Below are 24,047 nucleotides of genomic sequence, written 5' to 3'. Positions count from 1 at the left end.
GCTTCCTTCAGTTGTATTCATCCTCTGAAATTGATGTGAGTGTTAAGACCTGGAGCTACCAGAATAGCATGTATTTCCCTAGTACCATTAAATGACTTGCATCATCCACAATTTACAAAACCTTTTTAAAAGAATTTAGGATGATGTTCTATTGTGGCACATAGGAGATAGATAGATAGATAGATAGATAGATAGATAGATAGATAGATAGATAGATAGATAGATAGAGATAGATAGATACACACACACACACACACACCCATACAAATAAGTTTTTACTATGCTTTATGTTACCACTACTCAGCCTCATTTAAGATTTCTTTATTTCATGAGCTGAGCTTCAGTGAGGCGGCGGGGGGGGGGGGGATTTTAAAATCTTGTCTCTGGGCCCACTACAACCTTGCTACACCCCTGCTGTGCACTATTAACTCTGGACAGCCTCAGTCAGTGGTTGTTATTTCTCTGGCTGCCTTCTAGGGGAGCAGAGGTGCATGTAGATAATTTTGGAGCCTGGACCTAAAGGCCTTTGGAGCCCCCCCACCCCCACCCCACTGTAAGTTAAGCATCATCCCCCTAAACACACACACACACACACACACACACACACACACACACCATGATACATGCAGTATGTTTAACACTATGTGGGTTCTTGAGGGCACTAACAGTAACTGAACTCACAAGAATATAAGAATGTAAAACAGGTATACTTATACAAATATGCATTAGCAGGAACATTTCCACACTCAACTTAACATATTCCCATCCCCCATATTTCTTTTCCGCACTCCCTGCTCTGTTTCTAAAACAGAGATCACTCAGCGCAGGTCACAATCACACTTGGCTGCCTGGTGCAACATGGGCCAGTGGTCCAGCATGGCGACCACACCACCCAGGACAGACTAAAGTGGATTTGGGGGCCCCCAGGGGGTATGAAAGCCCTGGATGTCTGCCCGGAAGTCTAGGGGTAAGAGCACCTTAGTAGGGGAGGTCATGTGCTTCTGATTAACACAGAAAAATCCAGCTTAAGCTGGCAGCAGCATAGCTCCATGATGACTGGCAACCAAAATATTTGGTCACTGACGGCAGCAGCCAGATGAGCAGACGATTTTGCACTTGGCATTTGGTTTCAGTTTCCTGCTCCTTATCTCTCTATGCTCCTTGAAACTGTTCATTCAGAAATGAAAAATGAAAATAGCAAGAAAATGAATCTTTAGCTTTTACTTAAGAGACATGATTACTTAGAAAGCACCTCTCCACATATGAGTTCGCCATTCATTGAGGTCATTTCTGAGAGCCCTGAATCTTGTTAAGAAAGAAAGTTACATCATCTGTAGCAAGGGGCACAACTAGTGTCTTTTGCACTGGACAATATAGGAGCCTGAAGTTAGGTCACTTCTTCCTTAGATGGCAGTGCAGAGGCCTATTTGCTTAGGAAGGCTTCTTGGTACTGTATAATCTGGAGTCTTTTAGAGCAGGGATCCTCAACGTTGGGCCCCCAGATGTTCTTGGACTTCAACTCCCATAATCCCCAGCCAAAGGCCACTGGGCCTGGGATTATGGGAGTTGAAGTCCAAGAACATCTGGGGGCCAAACGTTGAGGATCCCTGTTTTTGAGGGTTGTGTTTACAATGTACCCTCCAGGACTGGCCTGAAATCTTCAGAAATCAGCATCAGTCTCCGATGACTACTGAAAGCAATCCTGGAGGGTGTTAATACTTTGATATTGTGAAACAAGTTGTTCTAGTAAGAACTAATCAGCCTACTTTCCTTTCACTGTCTCTACAACTGGACTAAATTTGGTTTAAATCGAGGTTCACAAGTTGGACCTCTTGCACCTCAAATGTTCAGGCATGCACCATCTTGGATCAGGGTGGATGACATTACAAACTATACCATGGAGGTGTCCCTGTGTGTCACTAACTACAACTGTATCAAATTTGGCTCAAATGAGTTAGACAGTCCTCAGGTTAGTGCACTTGTACCTCAAAAGTTCACACGTCCACCATCTTGGATCAAGGTGGTTGACATTATTACAAACTACACCATTGGGATCATCTCTATGTGTCCATACAGCTGCAGCAAATTTGGTTCAAATCAGTTAGACTGTCCACAAGTTAGTGCACTTGTGCCTCAAAAGTTTATGTGTCCTTCATCTTGAATTGGGTTGGATGACGTTGTCACTATCTAGGCCGTTGAGGTGTCCCTATGTGTCCCTACAGCTGTAGCAAATTTGGTTCAAATAGGTTAAGTGGTTTACAAGTTAGCCCAATTGCGCCTCCCAAGTTTATGTGTCCACCATATTGATTGGGGTGGATGACATCATCACAAACTATGCCGTTGAGGTGTCCCTGTGAGTCACTCAATGCAACTGTATGCAATTTGGTTTAAGTTGGTTAGATAGTCCACAAATTAGCCCGCTTACAGCTCAGATGTTCATGCGCCTGCCATCTTGAATTGTAGTGGATGACATCGTCACACACCACGCCATTAGGGCATCCCTATTAGTCACTGCAGCTGTAGCAAATTTGTTTCAAATCAGTTAAGCAGTTCACAAGTTAGTTCACTTGTGCCTCAAAAGTTTACACATCTGCCATCTTGGATTGGGGTAGATGACATCATCACAAACTATGCCATTGAGGTGTCCCTTTGTGTCCCTACAATTGTAGCTAATTTGGTTCATATTGGTCCAGGCATTCCGAAGTTGATAGGGGGACACACACAGACACACAGACACATACACAGAATGCCGGGTGATTTCATAAGCCTACTGGAAAGTAGGCTAAAAATATTGTGGGGGGAAACTCCAGGGATCACTCCAGTCAGAATTGGCAACTCTAATTTGTGGCTGATTAAAAGTCAGTTGGGTATGTTTTTATTTGGTTTTATTGTGATGTTGTGATTTTTTTGAAAGGCAGGATATAAATATATTTAATTAAACTTTCATTTTATTTCATTGGAAAGAAAGTTACGATGCTGCACCATTACAAGATTTAGGTTATAATCCCTGTGCATTGTTCCGTCTCACCCCACAAATTCACCTTGTGTATGCCTGGCTAGATAAACTGAAACTGAAGTATCCCCAGCATGGTCTCTCAACTGTAAATCCTAATTGAAAAATGAGAGAATACTGTACCCTTTCATCTATAATATAAAGCTGCTTGAGGCTCACTGACTGACTGATACAATACTCCCAGACCAAGCCTTAATAGATGGTAACATGCTATTTTCACAGGTAGGTTCCATACCTTGCCCAGACTACCAGAAAATGTAAAAATCCCAAGAAAACTGATTAATTTGCCAGAAAATGTGAAAAAAAATCACCTATTAGAAATGCATGGGGAATGATACCTGCCAACAACCTTTGGCAATTTTCTCAGATAGTTTTTGAGATGACTTTCACTGAATTATGAAATAATGAACAAGCTATATTTTTTCAGTTCACTGCACTTCAATCCATGTTGGATTTCCATGAAAATCACTTAAGCAATCAAAAAACACGACAAAGCTTAAGTGCTGGAGATATGAATACATTTTTCTACACACATAAACTCTACTGAACATCAAACAGCAATGAGTGAAGGGAGAGTGCATGCTCAATTTGTGGCACAGAAGGAATTTTTGCAAACTGCAAGCCTGGTGTGTGTGTGTGTGTGTGTGTGTGTGTGCGTAATATTAAACCAGTCACTTATCTCTCAGACTAACTTACCCCACAGGGTTGTTGTGAGGCTAAACATCACCATGTGCATTGTTTCTGTTCTCCTTGGAGAAAGAGTGGGATATAAATGTAAAAATAAAATAAATGAATGAAGTTGCCATGGAGTCAGGCCTCCACATTAAGACAAATTCATGGAGGACAAGTCTATGAGGGATGTGCAGGACTTTCTGTGCTCAGAACATTCTAACTCGGAATGGGCCATTGTGAGTGTTCCATTCCGAATTGGAACACCCTTCATATGAAGGGCTCTTTCTGGTTGTTAGAACATTCCGATCTCAGAATATTCTGCACATCCCTAAAGTCTATCAGTGACTACTAGGCTTGATGACTATATGCCACTTCTAGGTTCAGAGGTAGGATGCCTCTGAATACTGGTTGTAGGGGTGTGCAATTCGGGTTTTCGGGTGATTCGGCTCGGACCCGAGCCGAATCACCCCTGTTCTGTTTTGTGCCCGAATCTGGGTCACCCGAATCACTCTTGATTCGGTTCGGATTTGGATTTAATCCGAATCCGAATCTGAATCGATTCGGGGGGGTAAAAAGGGGCCCAGGGGCAAAATTTTGGGGTGGGGTGGTAGTGCCCAATGGGTAGAGTCTACCACCCCAATTTCAGGGGGATTGGGCAAAATCCTGATTTTTGGTGAATTTTTAAAGTTTTAGTGACTTTGGGGCAGTTTGGGGGCATAGCATGGGATTTGGGCAAAAGGAGTGGGGTGGGGTGGTAGTGCCTAATGGGTGCAGGCTACCACCCCAATTTCAGGGGGATTGGGTAAAGGGCTGATTTTTGGTAAATTTCTGAAATTTTCATGTCTTTGGGGCAGATTGGGGCATATTGGGGCAGAAAGTGGGGCCTGGGGCAGAATAGTGGGGTGGGGTGGTAGTGCCTCATGGGTTCAGGCTACCACCCCAATTTCAGGGGGTTTGGACAAAACTGCCCCCAAACTGCCCCAAAGTCACTAAAACTTCAAAAATTCTCAAAAAATCACCCCTTTGTCCAAACCCCCTGAAACTGGGGTGGTAGCCTCCACCCATAAGGCACTACCACCCCACCCCACTATTCTGCCCCAGGCCCCACTTTTTGCCCCAATATGCCCCAATCTGCCCCAAAGACATGAAAATTTCAGAAATTTACCAAAAATCAGCCCTTTGCCCAATCCCCCTGAAATTGGGGTGGTAGCCTGCACCCATTATGCACTACCACCCCACCCCATTCCTTTTGCCCAGCTCCCATGCTATGCCTCCGAACTGCCCCAAAGTCACTAAAACTTTAAAAAATCGCCAAAAATCAGCCATGAACCGAATCACCCGAATTTTTCGGGTCCGAAATTCGGGTGATTCGGCTCATGCCCGAAAAATATCAGGGGACATCGGGGGTGATTCGGTTCGGCCCCGAATCACCCGAAATTGTTCGTTTCGGGCACAGATCGTTCTGTGCCCGAAAATTTTTGCACATCCCTAACTGGTTGCAGGAGAGCAGGACATGCCTTCATCTCCTGCTTGTGGGCTTCCCAAAGGCAACTTGTGGGCCACTGTGGATGCTGGACTAGATAGGCCTTGGGCCTGATCTGGCAAAGCTTTTCTTATGTTCATCTTATGTGGAGGTTCTGTGCTTTGAACTCCTGGTTTTGCTATCGGAAAAAGGGTGGCTGATTTGGATTGAGGCTAGAGCACAATGGGAAGATGTGTGATGCTTTGCTCCTACACCACATGTCCAATCCACCCCCCATGCAAGCTATGAATGTTAAGATTGACCATATGTTTTACCTGATGCAACTAACAACAGTTTAAGGGTACAATTTAAATTGGTGGAATTGTCATGGGAGCAAACGGTTAGATATCTCCTCCCCGCCCCCCTTGGCCCCAATTCAAACTGGAAGCCCTGAAGATGTGAGAGCCAGTGTGGTGTAGTTGTTTGTAGGAGTGTGCACGGACTGGTCCAAGGCCATACAAAAGACCTCCGGACCGGTCCGGAATTCGGCCGGTCCGGTGGTTCGGCGGGGGGGCGTGTGTCTTTAAGGGGGGGATAGCACTCCCCCCCCCGCCGCTCTTCCCCCTCCAGTGCTGGACTTTCTTAAAACATTCTTGGGGCAGAAGAGTTCCTCCCTGCCCCTCCTGCCCCCATCGTTGTCTTTAAAGTTAGCAAGCTGAAAAAGCTGGAGCCACGCATGCACCCTTCGCGGCGCGTGTGCACTCGTTGCCACTGCTGGCGCACGCCACATACATCATTGTGATGTATGTGGCACGCGTGTCGGTGGCGACAATGAGCACGCGTGGGTCCAGCTTTTTCGGCTTTCTAACTTTAAAGACAATGACGGGGACAGGGGCGGCAGGGAGGAACTCAGCCGCCCCAAGAACGTTTTAAGAAAGTCCAGTGACGGAGGGGGAAGAGCGGGGAGGGGGGGAAGTACCACCACCACCCCTTAAAGACACACTCCCCCCAGTGCCGGACCACACCTCCGTGGTTCTGTGCACATCCCTAGTGGTTAGAGTGCTGGACTAGGACTGGGGAGACCCGAGTCCAAATCCCCATTCAGCCATGAGACTTGCTGGGTGACTCTGGGCCAGTCACTTCTCTCTCAGCCTAACCTACTTCACAGGGTTGTTGTGAGGAGAAACTTAAGTATGTAGTACACCGCTCTGGGCTCCTTGGAGGAAGAGCAGGATATAATATATTTTTTAAAGTGTGTGTGTGTGTGTGTGTGTGTGTGTGTGTGTGTGTGTGTGTGTGTTTTAATAGGAACATAAGAAACATAATATTTTTTTAAAAATGTTTTAATAATTTTATTCTATTGTTTTTATTGTCATGTATTTTAATCGGTGACTTTTAAATATTTTAAATTTTGTACATCGCCTAGAGATATACATATCAGGCGGTATAGAAATACGATAAATAAACAAACAGACAGACAAACAAACAGACATAGGAAGCTGCCTTATACCGAGTCAGACCATTGGTCCATCTAACACAGTACTGTCCACACAGATTGGCAGTGGCTTCTCCAGGGTTGCAGGCAGGAGTCTCTCTCAGCCCTATCCTGGAGATGTCAGGGAAGGAACTTGGAACCAGGGGCGTAACTACCATTAGGCAAGGGGAGGCAGTCGTCTTGGGGCCCCACTGCCTCAAGGGGCCCCCAGAGGCACATCACATGACTCCCCACCCGCCCATGTTGTACCCCCTATAAATTATGTTGAGTCTCTTGGATATCGGCAGGAGCAGAGAGTTAAAAAACTAGATTCAATGTGAACTAGATATTCACCGTATTCATAATGGGGATGTGAGTGTGAGTGCACAATCTATTGTGAAGTGTGTTTGTGTGTGTATACCAGCGAGGGGCCCATTTTACAATCTTGTCTCTGGGCCCCCTCCAACTTTGCTACGCCCCTGCTTGGAACCTTCTGCATGCATGCAAGTAAGCAGATGTTCTTCCCAGAGGGACCCCATCCCCTGAGGGGAATAGCAGTGCTCACATTCAAATGCAAACCAGGGTGGACCCTGCTTAACAAAGGGGACCACTCATGCTTGTTACCACAAGACCAGCTCTCCAGATAAAACCATGGGGAGTTTAAAGTCATGGAACTGCCACCCACAGTCTAGCTTGCCCCTCAGACATTTGGTCCAGGCATCTAGCTCCACAGTGCCTACTCTGGCAAGCAGTGGCTCCAAACCCTTTCCTTTACACATTAATCCATCCCTAAAAGATGGTCTGTTGGCATCTAGCCCTCTCGCAGTGCAGCTATCGTCCCGAGGAAATGAACATTTGGGACACTTGCCCAAAGCTGCCGCGATTGTCCTAGATCTTAAGTATGCCAGATCAAAGTAATCTCTCTCATTATGAAAATTGCATATGTTAAACTGTCTAATGATCTCTCAGTGATATTACTGGGATTACCAGACAAGACGTGTACCCATTAAAGAGCCCCACAAAGTTAATAACACATGTCCTAGTGGCAACCAGATGGAGCAGTCACTAGAGTTAGAGAAAATCCAAGAACTGCCAGAAATATCAACTCTTTTGGAAATAGATTCAATAGAATTCTATGCACTGTGATTTTTTTCCCCAATGGGCAGGTTGAATAAAAGGTTGATTTAATATCAGGATACAGCAGGGGTGAATCTACAATTGAACAAGGGAGACAAATGTCATTGGGACTCTGAGGCCGGGGGTTGCTGGCGGGGTGGCAGCTTGTTCTTTGCTGTCCCCCTCATGCCTCTCAAAGGAAAAAGGAGGAGGGGCTGGGGTTCATCGAACCTTTTAGTCACAGGGCTCACTCCATCCCTGCTACACCCCTGTGCGACAGGCATCATTAGAAAGATATCATGAGCTGGAAAGGGTACATAGGAACATAGGAAGCTGCCATATACTGAGTCAAGCCATAGGTCCATCTAGTTCAGTATTGTCTTCACAGACTGGCAGCAGTTTCTCCAAGGTTGCAGGCAGGAATCTCTCTCAGCCCTATCTTGGAGGAGCCAGGGAAGGAACTTGGAGCCTAGCTGCTCTTCCCAGAGCAGCTCCATCCCCTAAGGGGAATATCTTACAGCGCTCACACTTCTAGTCTCCCTTGCTTATGCAACCAGGGTGGATCCTGCTTAGCTTAAGGGGACAAGTCATGCTTTCTACCACAAGACCAGCTCTCCTCTACCTTTAGCAGTAGCCGCTAAATTGCACGTTGGAGATGTGTGTGCTGTGCTCCATATTCATTGACCACAATCCACAGAGAGGTCCATGCACTTCAATCTGTTAATTTTAATGAGCTTAAATATGCTGAACTCCACTGGCTTGTGGCTGGAGTGCACACAATGTCCACACATGCGATACGTGTCAAGTTACAATTAAGAAGGAGCACACTGAACGTATTCTCTGTTCTCTGTCTCCCTTGAAATGGTTAGTCAGTCCTCCAGGGGGCCAGAATTGGCCAAGAGCTGTGAGGTCTGCCAGTTGCAGTGGTGTGCTATAAGTGAATCTGCATGGAAGTCAGCACACTCCAGAATGACACATGACATGTACACACATGACACCTCACGCACACCCTCCTGTCAATCGGTTTCCGAATGAAATACAACGTGCTGGTTACAAACCTATAAACCCCTGGCTTGGGTCAAGGGTACTTAAGAGAGCACCTTCTCTGTCATGAACCCTGGCCCCTATTAAGATCATCTGAAGAGGTCCAGTTATGATTAGGGATGTACAAACCGGCTCGAGGTTCAGCTTGTTTGCCATCGAACTGGGCCTATTCAATGGCTCACCCTTGAGTCAAATAGGTCCCTTTTTGGTTCAGTTCGGCTCAACCTCAAGCTGAACCCCCTGGGCCAGCTTGGGGGTTCTAAAGAAAACCCTTTAAAAAAAAGAAAACTTACCACCCGGTTTGGTGGCCTCCAGGGGGTGCTGCTGCAGCTGTGAGAGGGGGTGTCTTCAATGGTTCCCACGGCTGACCTCCCCCTGGTCTTTTTAGGGCTGGTTTGGCCCATTTAAAGTCCTTTTCTGCCCTCTCCCTGCTGGGGTCGGCCATTTCGAAGGCCACCACGCATGCACACCAGCCATTTGCATACCTGGGTCATGATTGGTTCAGCCTCAAGCTGAACTGGGGCCTAGCTCAATATGCATGGAACCAAACTGGGCCCAGTTCAAGTCATGTCAGGTTTGATTCAAATGAACTGGGCTTCCCAGTTCCATGCATACCCCTGATTACCCCTGCTAACTTGGCAAAGAGGCACCTTTTAACGTGGTGATTCTCTTTATTTAGCAGGGGGAGAGTAACTGGCCCTGTCCACCCACAGCACAGAACCTCCAGTGACTGTTGCTGGTGTCTATCTTGTGTTTCTTTTTAGATTGTGAGCCCTTTGGGGACAGGGATCCATTTTATTTATCTCTTATTTCCCTGTGTAAACCGCCCTGAGCCATTTTTGGAAGAGTGGTACAGAAATAGAATGAATGAATGAATGAATGAATGAATGAATACAGTTGCTGTTGATTGGTTTGATGGGCCCTCTCTGTGACTGCCTGAGAGTTTGGAATATGCTCCCTGTCGATATAAGAGCATCTCCATCTCTGTTTGCTTTTAGGAAGACTCTCAAGGCACACCTGTTTTCTCAGGTTTTTAACTGAAATTCATTTTGAACTGTTTAATTCGTTTTTATCTCATGAGATTGCTTTAACCTTTTATTCTGTGGAATTATTTTAACTGTTCTCAGAGGTGGATTAACGTAGTAGCAAATGTAGCATTTGCTACGGGCCCCGCGTTTTTGAGGGCCCCGCATGCCCGGCTTCCAACTGGGAATTAAAGTTAAAACTTTACCTGTTTTATTTGGTCCATGTTAGACAAAATATCCCTTTTCTGCTAAATGTGCCTTTTAAGAGAAGGCCCAGCACAGCATCTGTCCAGTGGCTGTTGCTGGTGCCTACCACATTTTTCTTTTTAGAGTGTGAGCCCTTTGGAGACAGAGAAGCATCTATCCACTCTTTATTTTTCTATGTAAACCACTTTGAGAATTTTGATTGAAAAACGGTATATAAATGTTCACTGTTATTGTAGTAAGTGTGAGTTTGTGGCTTGGTCTCCCATACTCCAAAATATAGCAAATGAAAAAAAATTGAATTACTTTACTATGCAAGTAAATAATTTACATTTTAATATTTATGTGCATTTTTAAAAAAAATTAGGGCCCCTTTATAACATATGCTACAGGCCGCGCACTGGCTTAATCCGGCCCTGACTGTTCTTACTCTGTTTTGTATTTGTGTACACCACCTAATGGTGCATGTGTGCATGCACGCATGTGCACCCTTTCTTCCCTTTCTTCTTGTTCATTGCCGCACCTGCCATATTTGACTCAGCACACACTCTCCCCCCATCTTCTTGGCATGCCCTGCAGTGCATGAGAGAGGACCCTCTGAGTGTCTCTTTACCAAGTCATCAGTCAGGGAAAGAGGTTTTCTGATGATGGGCAGCAAAGCAAGGCAGTTGAGGCAATGGCATAGGACGAGGTGCATTTTGCCACCCTTCTAGTGCCACAATAGTCTGCCACTTGAGGCAACCACCTCACTTTGCCTCACAAAAGAGCGCTCCTGCTGTGCCTCTACCCTTGTTCCTTTTTACCCAGTAGCCACAGGCATCTCATTCCAGTCATGTTTCTCTCAAAACTGTTCCTTGAAGACCATGATCTCAGAATTATGGGTGCACTCTCTGGTAACCTCTAAGCTTGACTACTGCAGTGCAGTATATGTGGGGTTGCCTTTGTATGTAGTTCAGAAACTTCAGTTGGTCCAAAATGCAGAGGCTAGATTGGCCTCCAGGGTTTCTCAGAGAGACCATATTGTGCCCAGGGGCGTAGCAAGGTTGGAGTGGGCCCAGAGACAAGATTTTAAAATGGGCCCCTCACTGATATACACACACAAACACACTTCACAATATATAGTGCACTCACACTCACATCCCCATTATGAATAAGAAATTTGGAACATATCTGCTAATACCAGCTTTTTGCATGGAAAATCCTATCATTCTTCCTCTCTCCCTTACAAAGGTGTTGCTTGGTACTTAAAAGATCCAGGGGGTACAACACAGGTGGGCGGGGAGTCATGTGACCTGCCTCTGGGGGGGCCCTTGAGGCAGTGGGGCCCCAAGACAACTGTCTCCCCTTGCCTAATGGTAGTTACACCCCTGATTGTGCCTGTTTTAAAACAACTGTGTTGGCTGCCAATAGGTTTCCAGGCAAAATACAAAGTGCTGGTAATTACCTTTAAAGCCCTAAACAGCTTAGGAGCAAGTTATCCGGGAGAACTCCTTCTTCTGCATGATCCCCACCGCACATTTAGGTCATCGAGAGAGGTCCATCTCCGGATGCTGCCAGCTCATCTGGTGGTGACTCGGGAGCGAGCCTTCTCTCTAGTCACTCCTGGGTTGTGGAATGCACTCCCTATAGACTTTTGTGGTTTAGTGTCTTTAGCAGCCTTTACAAGAGTCTTAAACAGATAGGTCTTATGAAGGGCCTTAAAAGCAACTAAGGAGGGGGCTGAATGAATCTGGGGGGAAGAGTGTTCCAAAGAAGAGGGGCAGCCACAGAGAAGGCCCTCCTACAGGCCCGGGCACCACACACTATACCAGGCCCTGGGACACTAAGGAGGGCCAGCTGGGAAGACCTCACAGGACGGAATGCAACCAGCCAAGAGAGGCAATCCTGGAGGTATACAGGTGCTAAGCCAATAAGGATTTTGTAGGTGAGAACCAGCACTTGGAATTGGACCTGAAAGCAAACAGACAACCAGTACAGCAACCATAAAAGAGGTGTGGCACTACAAAATCTACAGCCACCCAAAAGGAGGTGGGCCGCTGCATTCTGGACTAGTTGAAGCTTCCAAATCATTTTCAAAGGCAACCCTAGGTAGAGCACATTACAGTAATCCAATTGAGAGGTCACAAAGGCTTGAGTTACTGTTGCCAGGGCCTACCGGTTGAGAAAAGGCCATGACTGGCAAACCAGACAAAGCTGGGCAAAGGCACCCCTGGCCACGGCCTCCACCTGTTGTTCAAATAGGAGCCATGAGTCCAGGAGGACCCCCAGATCATGAAATGTCTCTCTCAAGGGAAGCACAAGAGATAAACTAACACATGGCAATTGGCCAGATTGCAAACTGAACAAAAGCAACTTGGTCTTGGAGGGATGAAGCCTGAGCTTCTTTTAGCCCAGCTTTTAGTAATTGTTGAAGGTTTTAAAGTGGCTTTAATAGTTTGTCTGATTTTTTGTGTGTGTGCTTATTTTTGTGAACTGTCTAGAGCCTTTGGAGTCAGGCGGTATGTAAATGGAATGGAATGGAATGGAATTGATCAGCAGCAGCAGCAGCTACAGAAGACCACACTACTTGGGACAGCATGAATACTTCGACGCTATCTTTAATTTTTCTTTAGTTATCCTAAACCCTTGGAAAGGGCCCGATAATTAAAGTACCAAATCCAGTCAATAATATCTGGTAAACTGTGTATAAATAGAATAACAACAACAACAGCAGCAGCAGCACATGTACACCATGTGATGACCTTTTCATGCATATAGGGGAAGGCCAAGACATTTTGCTGCAGAGGTGAAGGGCAATATGATGCTCTTCCTGCTTTAAAGTGCATGCTCAGCATTCTCAGGCCATGCGGCTGAAGCAGTGGTATATGTGAGCATTCTCAGGCTATGCCACAAAGCTAGGCAGAGGTAGATGTGGCATTCCTAGTCAAGGGGTGGGAGAAGAGGTGTGCTCCAGCAGGACAAGGAGGCAAAATGACAATGAGGGCAAAACAAGCATCCAAGTGGTACAAAGAAACAGCAGCAGCAGTTGATGGTGCCCATGGTAGTGGAGACCTGGCACCTACTGCCCCCTGCAGCCCTCCCCGCCTGAAGAAGCTACCTCACCCTGCCCCACAGAAGGGCCATCTCTGTATGCATGCACACATACCCGCATACAGCATCATAAGGAAACAGCTAGGAGCCGAGCAATGGTAGCTACATACAGTATTGCTCAAGGAAAGTAATTACATCTCGATGGAAGATCAAGGGCTGAGATTGGCCTGCCTGACAATTTAATGAAGTTACATTAGCAAGACATGGAACAGAAGAAGTGCTTGGCATATTTCACCTTTTAAGTTTTTTGTTAATTCCACAGGGCAGAACTATGGGATATCTCGAAAAGCTTAACTTAACACTCCTCACATCAAAATCATGGCCATGTTTCCGCTTTCACCTTTGAGGGGGAGAGTTGTGATGGCTCGAACCACGCCTGTCTCTCCCCCACGTTAAAAAATGACATTATGAATCACAGCAGGATATTTTTGGTTAATTGGCAGCACTTTTCATAACTTAAATTGGAAAATGTGTGCCATGAAAGCCTCAATTTTAATCTAATTAATATTTAAAACATCTTTAAAATATTCTGGATCCCCCCCTCCTTTACTGTCTTTCACAAATATATTATTCTGTTCCACTACTCATGCATTATTAAACGAGCCGTGTCTTAAATATGCAGGTATTACAATGTCATGTTTCAAAGGAAGCACTTCAGGATCAGATGTATCTCAAAGTATAGACACATAGCCATTTATTCAAGAGACAATAAAGTAGGACATTTAGTTACATCAGAAGGCAACACATTCAGGATTGTTTTCCATCACTTGGACCAGTGCGGAATGAACTTACCATACTTTTCATGTTTAGCAAATGCATTATCATTTGCTCTGCATTATCTGAAATGTCCAAAAAGTCTAAGAATCTGTGTTCATGCTACTAAATCTGTGCTGTTGAAATTTTCCATCCACTATCAGAGCTGTGCAAAGATGCCATTTGGCCCTTTGTTGCTCCCAAGGCTACAGCTAGAAGAGCTAAATGTGGTCACCCATATTGATTGAGCAAGCTGAATATGGCATTTGCCGTTTTGAAATATTGTTTCTGAATATAGCTAGATATATTAGTAGGAACATTGCAGCAGGCTCTGCCTTTTTCAATTTATTTTGTTTATGTATCAAATGTGTATACCACCCCATTCATCTCTCGGCAGTTTACCACCACACAGAACAGTTAAAACAAAGAAGATAAAAACCTTAAAACAATTTAAAACCACAGTCAAACTAAAAAGCTTGAGCGAAGATATAAGTCGTTCGGTACTTTTAAAAATTTGTCAGAGATGGGGAGGCTCTTATCTCAGCAGGGAGGGCATTCCAGTGTCTCAGGGCAGCAACGGAGAAGGCCCATCCCTGAGTGGCCACCGGATGAGCTGGTGGCAACTGCGGATGAACCTCTCCAGATGATCTCAATGGGTTATGGGGCTCATGGCGAAGAAGATGTTCTCTTAAATACCCAGGGTCTAAGCCGTTTAGGGCTTTATAGATTATAACCAGCTCTTCGTATTTTGCTCAGAAACATATTGACAGCCAGTGTAGCTCTTTTAGTATAGGAGTGATATGGGCTCTTTGAGATGACCCAGAGACCCACCTGGTTGCCACATTCTGTACCAACTGCAGTTTCTGGACTCTAGGTTGTCTCTGGCCTCTCATACTCTGGGTCATCTCAGGCTGCACAAAGGCAACCCAGTGTAGAGCACATTGCAGTAGAGCACCAGCATATGTGCCAATGTTCAGCATATGTACCTTAGACCTATGAATCTCAGCTGGAGAAAAAGAAAGGTTCATGATCACAGAAAGAGAACCCTATATAGCTGTATATACAGGGTTTCTCTGAAGATGTTTTGAGGTCTGTACAGAGCTTGCTGCAGTGATCCTATTTCTTGTCTCTCCAGGTACATTCATTACAATGTGTGAAAAGAGCTTGTATTATTTATCTCCAGCCTCAGTGAGACCATCTGCCTCTTAAATACTAGGGGCTGGTTTGGATGAGTGCTGCCTAGCATAAGCAATAAGGCTGGGGATGCACCAAGAGTGCACCTACCTTGACATCATAGGATAGCAACCCAACAAGTTCTTGGGGCATCCCTTAATTGCATGAGGAGGGAGTTCATCTGATTTGCCCCTCTACACATGCTCCAAAACCACAGGGTTTTGGCGCATGTGTAGGGGAGTGGTTCAGATAAACACCCTGTCATGCAATCAAGGAATGCCACAAGAGTGCATTGGGATGTCCTCCTGTGACATCAGACCAGGCAGGTGTGCTCTCAGTGTATCCCTGACTTTAATGCATGGGCAGGGTGACACCCATCCAAACCAGCCCTATGTGAAAATGAAGGAAAAAACTAAAATCTCTCTCTCACTCACACACACATTTTTTCAGCATGTGTGTGTATACGCACACACTTCTGTTCATAGACATTTCATATTTGTGAAACATGCACAGCAATGTATTTTCAGACAGAAGTGTCTGTGGTGTCTACTACTATGGTGAAAAGAACGATCTCCTGCCAATGGAACCAGTCAGCCATTGTCATTATAGATGACTTCATGGTCCCATGGCAGCTGCAATATTGGTGAGATGTCTGGCAATAACAGTGATGTAAAAAGCATGTCTCCCACTCACATTGATGATTGTGAGCAAGTATATGGCATTGTCTTGGCAATAACATGGCTGCAAGAGCCAGAAAGGTGGCTACATTGAATAGGTGGTCTGAAAAGGAGCCAATTTCATTTTGAAAACAGCAAGCCTTTTCCTCCTGTCTGGAGACATACATACATATATATATATTCTTCAGAAAGATAGGCTTCAGAAAAGCCTATTTTAACCATTTGGGGAGGGGATCTAATTATGGAAGTTTCAGTAAAAGGACAAAATTTGGGTCTTGGGAGGGATAAAGGAAGGAATTTAATTCTTTCAGAAGGAACATGAAGAGGTCACACCTGTGCAACTAATATTAAGTGGACCACTTCATGGAAAGTGTCTCAGTGCTACAAATTGGAAGAGAGGGACACTGACATTATATTAAACTTACACATCATTGAGCTTTGCAAAGCAGGCTGAGGGGTGTGTGTGTGTGTGTGTGTGTTTTTAATGAGACACAATTATTTGACTGCCTCCTGAAAGGGAAAACAAATTTAAAAGGTGCTTTGTGAATATCTTTCACCGGTGCTTGTACAGTCCTTGACAGGAATGTATTGTGCAAAATGTATCCCTCCAGAAATGGGACCAATGGGAAGGTGTTTGTTAAAGGACCTTGAAAGGCATGTTACAGAGAAGCCGGTTTGAAAAAGAGACAATAATGATTTAAACTTGTCTCACCCTGTCTAATAGCTCGATGCAAACCATTTGGTGCCTCTGGGCAAGGGATCTCGGTAAATAAAGATCTGTTACTAAGGTTTTTGCATGTCAGCAAGGTCTGGAGATTTGCTTGTCATTTTCAAATAGAGTGTATATTAGGTCCGACAGTTTTGATGGCTGTAAAATTTTCCTCAACATATGTGCAAATGTCCAGGTGTGCGTGAGATCGCATTCCAAGGGTAATAGCTAGTTTAAATATCTAAAAATAACTGATGTGAGACTAGAATTAACCTGTCAAAGAAGCAGGAGTTAAGCCATATCCCCTCCAGCCTTGGGGATTGAGGTGTTCCTGATACTTAGGAGGTGTGGATCTGGATGTGAGTGAATATTCACCAACAGTTAAGGGCATATGTGATGGTTCCTGTACTGGTTGTCACCATTTATCTTCAATAGTCCTCTCCTATAATATATACTGCCATTTATGCTAGTGAATGCTTTAGGCATGGGGTGTTATTCCAGTAGAGAAAGTTAACTTCCAACTGACTCTATAGCATGCATTTGACATCTAGAGAACTCTGCTTGTCAATCCAGGTACCTGGCAAGGTTGACCTCACTAAACCCCCAGACCAAGCAACATATAAAAAGCTGGTGAAAACATATAAAGAACTGAGGAAACTGTTTATCTAAACCATTTCAAACTGGCTTTCAGGTGGGCTACGGGGTGGAGACTGCCTTGCTCGGCCTGATGGATGATCTCCAACTGGGAATCGACAGAGGGCATGTGACTCTGTTGGTCTTTTTGGATCTCTCAGCGGCTTTGATACTATCAGCCATAGTATCCTTCTGGAGTGTCTGAGGGGATTGGGGGTGGGAGGCTCCTACCTCTTAGCTCCTACCTCTCAGGCAGATTCCAGATGTTGTCACTTGGACACTGTTCTTCAAAACTGGAACTTTCATATGATGTCCCTCAGGGCTCTGTATTGTCTCCAATGTTGTTTATTATCTACACAAAACTGCTGGGAGAGATCATCAGGGGATTTAGTGCAGGGTGTAATTAGTATGCTGATGACACCCAAATCTATTTCTCCATGTCAACATCATCAGGAGAAGGCATGACTTCCCTAAATGCCTGCCTAGAGACAGTAATGGGCTGGATGAGGGATAACAAACTGACATTGAATCCAGATAAGATGGAGGTACTTATTGTGCAGGGTCAGAACTCCAGAGACTATTTTGATCTGCCAGTTCTGGATGGGGTCACACTTCCCCAGAACGAACAGGTGCACAGTCTGGGCGTGCTTCTGGATCCAAACCTCTCTCTGGTGTCCCAGGATGAGGCGGTGGCCAGATGTGATTTTTATCAGCCTGCGTCTGTTTCTTGAGATAAATGACCTCAGAACAATGGTACATAAGCTGGTAACCACTAGACTTGACTACTGCAATGCGCTCTATGTGGGGCTGCCTTTGTATGCAGTCTGGAAACTGCAGTTGGACCAGAATACAGCAGCCAAGTTGGTCTCTGGGTCATCTCAGAGAGACTACATTACTACCGTATTGAAAGAACCATACTGGCTGCTGATAAGTTTCCGGGCAAAATACAAGGTGATGGTTATAACCCATAAAGGCCCAGGGTATTTAAGAGTACGTCTTCTTCGTCGTGATCTCCACTGCCCATTAAGATCATCTGGAGAGGTTCATCTACAGTTTCCACCGGCCCATCCGGGACTCAGGGACGGGCCTTCTCCATTGCTGCCTCGAGGTTTTGGAATGCTCTCACTGCTGAAACAAGAGCCTCCCCATCTCTGACAACTTTTAAAAGGTTAGTCAAGACCAGGGCTGCTTAACTTCGGCCCTCCTGCAGATGTTGGCCTACAACTCCTATAATCCTTGGCTATTGGTCACTGTGGCTGGGAATTATGGGAGCTGTAGTCCAAAAACAGCTGGGGGGCCTAAGTTGAGCAGGCCTGGTCAAGACACATCCATTCATCCAGGCTTTTAATTAGATTTACAGTTTTAATATTTAACACTTTTAACATGTTTTAAATTTTAGATTGCTTTAATGTTTTAATTGTGTTTTTATTGTAAACTGCCCAGAGATGTGCATTTCAGAGGGTATAGAAATTCAATCAATCAATCAATCAATCAATACTAAAATAAAATAAAATAAAATAAAATAAAATATAGCAGCACAAGTAATTTTTAACTAAACTTTTTTTTAAAACTACAATCAGTACTCCACAGCATGTATAATTTTACAAAGCCACCAGGAAACTGCTTTAGGTCTGGCAAGAGATAATGGCCAACATCCAGACTAATGAAGCATCAGTACTACATGAGAAGCAGCAACACACCCAGTTAATTCCTGATGTATGCAGCATGGGTGCTTGTGTGTGTGTGTGTATTTCAGTGACCTCCCTGTCCTCTGGAAGTACTCTGCACTACACAAAAATATGTCCCTGTGGGCTATGTGACCCTCAGGGACATATGTTTGTGTTGCACAGCGCACTTCTGGGGGAAGGGTTGGTAACTGAAATTTGCCCTCCCCATGCACAATCGCCACTGCTGAGTTACTCTAAGCCATTGGGAGTGCCACCAGTTCTCATGTAGCGCCGGTGATTCCTTAGTCAGATGTCAGCCAATAATTTTCAGAAGAGTTGGAAGTGGTTGACATTCTGACTAAGGAATCGCCTGTGCTACATCATTTTTCCAGAGTATACACACTCATTCATTTTGTACTACAGTAAACTTCCACTTTTGATTTAACTCCATCACTTGGCCTTCTATCACTTCTCTGAACCAAGAGGATCTGCAGGTTTTGAAGGCATAATCAAAACCTGCAAAACCTGCTTGACCAGGAATGACAGCAAGACAAAAGAAATGATTGCATACAGGACAACAGGACAACAATCACAACAAACTCCCCCCCACACACACAAATTTGCTTATATCCAAGGTTGGTTTAAGTGTAGCATATAGGACTCATCCCATGCCTATTAGCATCTGGGTCTGAATTAGCAGTGCTTGTGTCTTTGCACACATTGTTGGCATATTACATCTGCAATGTGGAGTCATGTTTTGCAATACTGTGTTGTCATATCTGTTGTTACACTCTATGCATACTATTTATTTGCTGTCACAGTGAAACTAAAGATCATGGAAGAAAATAATATAGAAGGCAGGGGGTGAGGGGACACACAAACACGTGTATCAGCATTTCACATCATTACAAAGCTGCTCCCTGAAACCACTCTACCAGAGAGGCATGGCACCTACAAATGTAACTGTAGAACCCCTGCTAACTTGGCAAAGAGGCACATTTTAATGTGGTGATTCTCTTTTATTTAGCAACGGGAGAGTAACTGGCCTTATCCACCCCCTGCACAGTACCTCCAGGGACTGTTGCTGGTGTTTAGCTTATGTTTCTTTTTAGACTGTAAGCCCTTTGGGAACAGGGATCCATCTTATTTATTTATTTCTCTGTGCAAACTGCCCTTAGCTATTTTTGGAGGGGCAGTGTAGAAACCAATCAATCAAACAAACAAACTGTGGCACCTTGACTAGGATAGTCAATAACAGTTATTCAATAAAATCTTTATTTTTCTCAAACAGCCCTGTTTTTCTTCTAAATATGTTACTTGTAAAAAGGCTAAAGAGAAGCCCATTTACCCTCTCCCATTTTTGAAGGACTGTTACTAAATCCGGTAATTTTGCCATGTATTCATCGCCTGGCTCCTAAATTTGGGGGCTGGCTGTTAGATCCAAAGAGCATTTGTCATGGCATGTTACATCTGCCCTACCTGATTTTACTACCTGACACTGTCCAGGTGCCAATCACCATGAAATACCCAAAAGCTGCCATTAGGATTGACCTGCTTCACAGAAAATCATTTCCCAGCTTCTAGTAATGAAGAAGAAACTGTCTCTCTTTCCCTCGCTGCCATAAATGCCTTTGTACTAATCTGTTTGGAACAATGTATAATTGGAGGTGCTTGGCATTGCTGAAGTGAACTCTCCAAAGATCCCTAATCCATTGAATCGATTCAAGATGAAAACCATCAAGGAAATAAAAGCCAACTCTTCAATGGCTATAAATGAGGCGATGGGAGAGATATTTACACCAAACATCCATTTCTCCTTCCTCCTTCCATCTTTCTCATTGCCAGCTGAACTGTCAGCCTGTCTCTTTTGAGTTTTATACCTTTGCCGGAATGTGTTTTTCCCCCTTCTCCACCCGTATCTGTTCAAAGCCATCAGTCACAGTGCAGATTTGTAATGAACTTTCTCTCCGTGCCAAGGCAAAAAAAGTGACATCATTTTCAAAGAGAGGATCAGCACTTTAATCTTGACGCGATAGGGAGCAGAACAAAGGAGTCTCATCTGGCAGCGAAGAAGTGGGGAAAGGAGGCAGAATGAGAAGGGATTTTGTTACCTTTTGATGCTCCAGATAGTCCACTTGAGGATCTTGGGACATATTTGCTCTATATAATTGAACGTACCTGGTTTTTTGAGAGATTGTCTGGAGGTAATTTCGGAGGCACCACTGGACATTACTCTCTTTGTGGAGCAGTGAGGAAAGAGGGAGAAGGCATTGCAGAGGCAACCCTTGAAAAAGTTCCTCCAGATTTCTTGGCATGTGTTCAGTATTGATGTACAACAGGGGTGTCCCTCCAACAGTTGCTGAACTATGATTCTCATCTTACATAAGAACAGCCCAGCTGGATCAGACCCAAGGACTATCTAGTCCAGCATTCTGTTGCACACAGTAGCCCATCAGATGCCTCTGGGGCACCCACAGGCAAGAGGCAAAGGCATGCCTTCTCTCTTGCTGTTGCTCCCCTGCAACTGGTATTCAGAGGCATCGTGCCTCTGAGGCTGGAGGTGGCCCATAGACACCAGACTAGTAGCCATTGATAGACCTGTTCTCCATGAATTCATCTAAGCTTCTTTTAATGCCATCCAGGTTGTGGGCTGTCACCACATTTTGTTGCAGAGAATTCCATAAATTAACTATGCACTGGGTGAAAATGTACTTCCTTTTGTTGGTCCAAACTTTCCTGGTCTTCAGTTGCATAGGGTGACCCTTGGTTCTAGTGTAGTGAGAGAGGGAGAAAAATATATCTCTGTCCACTCTCTCTACTCCATACATGATTCTATACTCTTCTATCATGTCTCCCTGTAGGCACCTCTTTTCCAAAGTAAAGAGGCCAGATGCTGCAGCTTTGCCTCATAAGGAAGGTGCTCCAGGCCACTGGTCATCTTGGTTGCCCTCTTCTGCACCTTTTCCAGTTCTACAATATCCTTCTTAAGATATGGGGACCAATTTATTGAGGCTGGAGAAGATGGGAGTTATGGTTCAACAACAGCTGGAGGGCCAAGTTTGCTCACCCCTGATGTAGAGAAAAGGAACATTCCAACCCAGTTGTGCAGATCGAGGTGAAATTAGCAATAATGTTAAGTATGCTATGGAACTGTGCCACCAACAAAGTCTTTCTCTGCTGTGATGTCATTAGCTCTGCACAGAGATGGGAATGTGATTGGCCTACATGATGTTGTCTTCCACAGGGCAGAAAATGTGAGCTGTTGTCTTTTCAAAGGACATGGGAAACAGCCGTGTTGCAGGGGAAAATTGGGAACACATCCTAACTTCAGCAGCCTAAACTGCTGAAAACGAATGTAGGTTCCCCAAGCCATTGGGGAAAGGGGATGTAAAGCGGATGAGTGGTGCATGCTGCTTGTTCAGCCCTGTAAAGAAGTCAATGATCGGAGAGCTGGGCACTAGAAATAGGAAGCAGTTGGTTCAGTAAGCCCATGCTGACATCATCTATGTGCGTTTGAGCATCTTAGCTTTGTAAAGCTTCTGGCTCTACCAATTTGGACTGGGCTCCAGAGTCTAGACGCAGGAAAGGAAACCAGGCACACACAGCAGCAGCAGATCTCAGCAAACCTAACCCACATTCCCATCTGGCTTCTATCCTGCCATTGGCATCTCCAGGTACAGAACAGCCTGGCCCTGGAGATCTAGGCCATCTTGAAGAAGTGGGTGGAGTTTAGCCCAGTTTCCTTTCCCTCCACTGTCCTTCAACTAAGGACCAAACTTTATGTTATATTAAGGCTACCATTAGAACCGATGGGCTTAGCTTTTATTTTAACAAGAACAGCCAGATCAGAATCAGGACTGTAAGGGGCCATGGTCCCAATTCAGATCAAGCCCCCCTGCAGCTGCTACTTCTCGAGGAAAAAAGCCCTCGCTGGAGCCTAACACTTGCAGTTAAGCCTTGGAGATCTGCTGATCTCCTGTTAACAGCCTCCCTGTAGTCCCTAAAAGATTCTTGCAAGACCTCCAAGCACTTGGGGATGGATTTGTGTGACCTTAAGACTTTCTCCTAGAACAGGGATGGGGAACCTTGGCACTCCTGAAGATGTTGGCCTACAATTCCCATAATTCTTAGCTATTGGCCTCTGTGGCTGGGGATTATGGGAGTTGTAGTCCAAAAACAGCTGGAGTGCCAAGGTTCCCCACCCCTGTCCTAGAACATCTCCTCCTATGCTAGAGATAAAGGCTTCACCAGGGACTACACCTGCCTCACATTGCTCCACAAGAATATTCTGATGCAATCTATAACAGTTACTCACAGTTATCAATGTACTGTATAAGAACGCCATACACAAAATACTCTGTAAAAGATAATGATTCATTCATATACCTATTCATGAACAGCTGTAAATAAACGCAGCCCTCAATATATGCAGAGGCCCTGCTCCTGCCCCTGCTCCTTCTCCTGCTTTAGTCATGCACAATTAGTCTCTTCAAAACTAGTCTACACCAAAATCCACATCCAGACAGTTCAATGAGCACAATGTGGATGCAAATGCACACCCAGATGTACATCACACATCTACATCCACATCATCTGTACATGCATAAGCTTGCTTCTTCATGTGAATCTCCCTTGCTATATTGCCACATGGGTTGCAACCTTCTGGTCTACCCGGTGATACTCTGTACTTTAGAAACAGACACACACACACATTATTTTTCTGAAAAGAGAAGCTGCTGAGAAAGAGCATAAATTCAAAATGTGCTTGCTAATTTAGAATTAATTCTATGTTTACTGACAATTAAGTACTTGTCATCTTACCTTCCTCGATTTTTTCTACACATGGTGTTAAGTAGGGTCCATCTTTCTAATTGTGTGAAAAGCTGGAAGTCTCCCTTCAAGCAGGAGAAGCATAAGGAACAGTCTGCATGTTGTAAATACCGCTACAGTATTTTAACACCGTTGGAAAAGATAACTGCATTTGTACTGGGTTAAAAGAAAGAGGGCCATATACTGAGGAACATATGGGGAGATTATACTACTCTGACCCATATGCCACACATGGCTATCTCTTGCCTGCATGAACATAGGCAGATATCATTCCTTTGCTGCCACCACTCCCCCTGCAATCCCACATCAACTGTGAACAGAGCCTGGCTATTCACAGTGACACCTACTTGTCCCTACTTGTTTCATGTTCCAGAAATATTCTAAACTGACCTCAAAACTCCTCCTGGGAGTGAATCATCCAAGTTCCATACTTGTAGTATATAAGATGTGTGATGTTTTTCAGTGTTTTCTGTTCCCACTCAACTTCTGTTTGCAGTGTAGAACT

The 24,047-nt window shown here is 44.7% G+C and overlaps 1 long non-coding RNA gene across 1 annotated transcript in view; it reads right to left on the bottom strand.

Moving 5' to 3' along the window:
* The window catches only part of LOC128345718 (uncharacterized), a 209,943-nt gene extending 186,276 nt beyond the window's left edge, over positions 1 to 23,667 (bottom strand). Inside the window, exon 1 of the long non-coding RNA XR_008316596.1 lies at positions 23,534 to 23,667. This is a non-coding gene — a long non-coding RNA (uncharacterized LOC128345718). The remainder of the gene's footprint in view (positions 1 to 23,533) is intronic.
* Positions 23,668 to 24,047: the final 380 nt, after the last annotated feature.

The sequence above is a fragment of the Hemicordylus capensis genome, chromosome 1 (assembly GCF_027244095.1).
Source record: "Hemicordylus capensis ecotype Gifberg chromosome 1, rHemCap1.1.pri, whole genome shotgun sequence".
NCBI lineage: Eukaryota > Metazoa > Chordata > Lepidosauria > Squamata > Cordylidae > Hemicordylus > Hemicordylus capensis.
Note: the sequence above shows the minus strand (reverse complement) of the source record. Positions and strands in the feature narration are given on the sequence as shown.